Source organism: Primulina huaijiensis, chromosome 8, assembly GCF_012295235.1.
Source record: "Primulina huaijiensis isolate GDHJ02 chromosome 8, ASM1229523v2, whole genome shotgun sequence".
NCBI classification, from domain to species: domain Eukaryota; kingdom Viridiplantae; phylum Streptophyta; class Magnoliopsida; order Lamiales; family Gesneriaceae; genus Primulina; species Primulina huaijiensis.
In genome coordinates, this window is record NC_133313.1 from 5,244,663 (window position 1) to 5,249,158 (window position 4,496).

Genomic DNA, 4,496 nt, shown 5'->3' on the forward strand with positions numbered 1-4,496 from the left:
TAATCATTCCTTAGACATATTTCGAACCCTTGCATTAAATTCTATATTTCATTTCAGGGCTTAGACCGGAGTCCCGTTTAACATGAATTAACTCGAGACTTGATCAAATTTTAACCATAGTTAAACGACTCCTAACCAAACCTCATATGACTCAACTTAAACAATTTATAACCACCGACATGTAGGTATAAACTATTGGAACCCCCAAAGCAAGCAATATCCACAAAATTCTCGAAAATACATGTATTGTACTAGCGCTTAGGCGCTGGCAGTTTAGCGCTGGTAAGCGCCTATGCGCCATGTACCAGCGCCGCGGCGCTGCCCATGTGGCGCGGCAGTGCTGAGGCAAAAATCCCAAAATCGACTTTCGAAGCCAAACCATACTACGCTCACTCAGCACGGACCAAGCTCAAACCAACCTATCCTAGACCACAACTGACCCTTCTTGAACTGCCCTAGCCATAGCCCTCAGCCCCATGCTCTCGAAAATACGTGAACCACCCGAACTCTCCAAAATCGAGCCACAACAACGGGAATCGATCGGCCTCAGACCAAGACGCATTACAACACAAAAATATTCACCTAAACCTACTCCCAACATCTTGAAAAACGTTCCCCAACCTTCCAGAACCGGCAGCCACCTTCAACCATAAAAAACGTGTGTCATATATCATAAAAACCAAATTTTCTCATAATATACCAAGAAAAACATGAAAAAGACATGAAATCTGCCATGGATCATGCATAAACATTCAACAATACATATCATGGTGTGAAAGATGAGAAAACAAAGGTATATGGTGTGCATTTGCATTTAAACGCTCGAAAAACAACTCAACGACGCGAGAGACATACACTGGAGGGACGGGGAAGACCTTGGCTGCGTTTTTCCTTGCAAAAACCGAACGAACCCTAGCTGTTGGACGAGAAGGTGGTGCGGCCAAGAGGGAGAGGTGGGGAGGGAGGCTAGGGTTTGAGTATAAGGTTTGAAAATAAAATAAATGGCTATTAGGCCTAGATTTAAAATAATGAGGTGTAGTGGGCTTGACTCAAAAATCTATTAAAACAAGCCCAATAGGCCCAATAACTAGCATGTAAAATATTTTGTTTTGGTACGTTTTCAAAAATATTACCTGAACCCTCAACAAGACCTCCGTTTTGCTAAAAATTCGCTTACCGGTTAAAAATATAGTTCAACGTGTAAAAATATCTTAAAAATTCTCATTTTCAAAATTACATAATAAATACACAATATATTAAATAATTAAAAATAATTATTTAATAAAACATTTTTTCCTCAATGGTCTCTGGTCTCCGTTCTTCGTTCGAGCATCAATTGCTTCTAAAAAGTCCTATTACATGCATTCTAGTAATATATTCAAATAAACATGAAATCATGAATTAAACATGCATTTAATGTAATTAAAATAAATTAATTAAAATACGTAAAAAAAATTGATTTTTACATGCATATGGTTCACGTGGACCTTCAAATTTTTTGAGACGTTATATTCATTCACAAGTCCATATTTGAGGTTATTCATCCTAAGAGGGGACTTCGTCAAGGGAACCTCTTTCCCCTTACCTCTTTGATGTATGTTCTCGGGGCTTGTCTTCGGTTGTGAATCTCATCTTTTTTTTGCTAATAACAGCTTGGTGTTTTTTAGGACGACGAGAGAAGATTGCTTACAGGTGCGGAACTGTTTACAACTTTAAAAACGACCATTTGGGCAACTGGTTAACTATAATAATTTTTATCTTACATCGAGTCTTAGTACTAATTCACATATGATTGCTTTGATCAGAGTGTTCTCACAATTTTGGTGGTGAAGAGCCATGAACTTTGTCTGGTATTACCAATTTTTTCCTCGAGAAGTAAACGCCTCCAATTTGCTTACTTTACGTGAGCGTATCGGTCAGAGGATATAGGGTTGGACTTCAAAATTCTCTGTATGGGTGGCCGTGAAATTCTCATAAAATCGATGTTCAAGACATACTATCTCACGCAATGTCTTATTTTAAAATCCTGATTTCAGTGCGGGATTTAGAACAAGCTTGTGCCTATATTTTGGTGGAATGATAAAAAAAAAAAGAAGGAAAAATAGGCATGCACTGGACGAGATGGGCTGAACTTTGTAAACTTAAGTGCTATGGTGGTATGGGGTTTCGCCACTTGTTAGCTTTCAATAAAGCTTTGTTGGCTAGGCAAGTATGTGGTATCATCTACTGTCCCAACTCGCTATTGGTTAGGGTCCTTAAAGGCCGTTACTTCTAACACTCGGATGTTATGGTGGCTACATCTGATCCAATCCATCCTATATCTGGTGTTCATTACTTTGGAGTCTCGATCTTCTACAGAAAGGGTTGTATTGAGAGTGGGTAATGGATCCAATCCCTGGATACCTAATCTCCCAGCATACAAATGTTGTTCCAACTCTATGTTGAATGGAAATTTGAATGTGGCAAATCTGATAACGAAGATTGGTGTATGGAAGGAGGTGATGGTGAGAAATTTGATCCTCAGTTCCTGCAGTATGAGGATGAATCAATCCTGGATATCCCATTAAATCGTCGAGGAGGTGAGGATATTAGAATTTGGAAGGGGAGTGCGAATTGTACATACTCTGTTATGTCTGGTTATCACATGGAAATGAATTCCTGGGCTCATCCAATACTTGTGGAAACTCGTTTTGAGTTTACACATCCCTCCCAAAGTCCACATTTTCCTATGGAGGGCCTCCAGGGATTACATTACGACTGCAACAAATTTACTTTCGAAACATGTCTCCACTAATGGAGTTTGTTCCTTGCACATAAAATATTATGCCACGGCTAGCTCTTTCACGAGAATAGGGGAGGAATAATTTGGAAGTTTTTGCGATGATGGCTTGGGCGATTTATCACAAGGTTTGTAAGAAAATTCAGGATGAGTCTGGCCACTTCTTTACTGGATGTTTTTCGCAATGCTTATGCCAAGAGTATTATTAGGAAAACAACATTGCCGAGGTCCTCTGATAAACACTATAAATTTGAACAAGTTGCTATGGGATGTAGATGTGGGACTCGATGGTGCAAGAAATCAGTTCAGTGTCGGGGCAGTGGTCTGTGACTTCCAGGGGGCTGTTTTAGGGGCTAAGCTCGGTGAAAGCCGTGGAACTGGCTGTGATTTGTTTTGGAATGGACTTTTGTTTGCAGAATTATTTCACGAATGTTTGTATTTTCTCGAATTCTTTACATGCGGTTCGAGCAGTAACCCATCGTGCAGCGGATTATGAATCTGTTGGTGTATTAAGCTCGGAGATGCGCGGCCTACTTTGGTCTCCCACCTTCATCTCCTTAAATCACATGCGAAGAACTGTTGCAACCCATAGTTTAGCTCGTGAAGCTCTTTTGTCTTTGTATAATTTCAAGTTGCTGTATGATTGTATCATTAGACTTGAATCTTTAATGTTAATGCAAGTTCTTCTTAAAAAAATATTATTTTTTTGGTGAATCAAAATTGTATTACAATGAAATGATTGATACAAATACTCTGACATACAGAGACGAGAATACAAGAAGCAATAGCTAAGAGAAAATACTAATGCAATAATATTCCGAACAAAAAGATATCACGACGGAACAAAATGCTCATACAGCAAAAAACATGAATTTTAATTCTAACCACTATCGTATCAATAATTGGATCAGTGTCCTAATAATCTTGGCATTCCAAGAAATGCAAAATATAGTAAACGATAGATGAGAAAGAACACTTGGAATAAATGTTAAAGCAAAACATTGAAGGAGCAACCAAACAGTAAATGATTCGAACTTTTATTTACAGAGAACACAACCCTTGTCAGTGGCAAAGGCAAGAGATCGCCTGTTGAGTGGTATCAAAATTCATAACTAGATCATCATGATGTTGGAGTTTTAATAAAATAAATCTATAAATCATGTGATTAAATCCATTTATCACAAATACTAGGAATTCATGTAGAATTATCAGAAAATATAAATAACAATAAACACATACCAGAATCCATTGATTAATCTGACTTAGAGTTATGGATTTTCGAAGGCAACAAAGAATCAACCACCTTATTCTTGCCTTAGATGGGAAAAAGAGAGAGATCTAAAATATGCATGCCGTTTATATTCTGTGTTATTCCCTGTGCCTCGGGGACCATAACCTTATATAACCTTAGCAATCTATGACCAATCATAGAAGACCTAATTGGGCTGGGTTTCTACACATAAGGTGGATCATACCAATTTATTTAATATTTTGAAAATCCATAATAAATTAGATCACTTTATTGGGCTCTTTATTAGATAGCTTGTCTGTGTACAATTAATTAAATTATGTGATCCCACAAAATAATTCCAACAATCTCCCACTTGGGCCACATAAGTTATCTGTATATTGTACATGCAAAAACTAGATTGAGCTCTTGCTATCTAAACCAAAATATTTCTTAACAATCTGGTTTATCAATTATACCAATATTGAA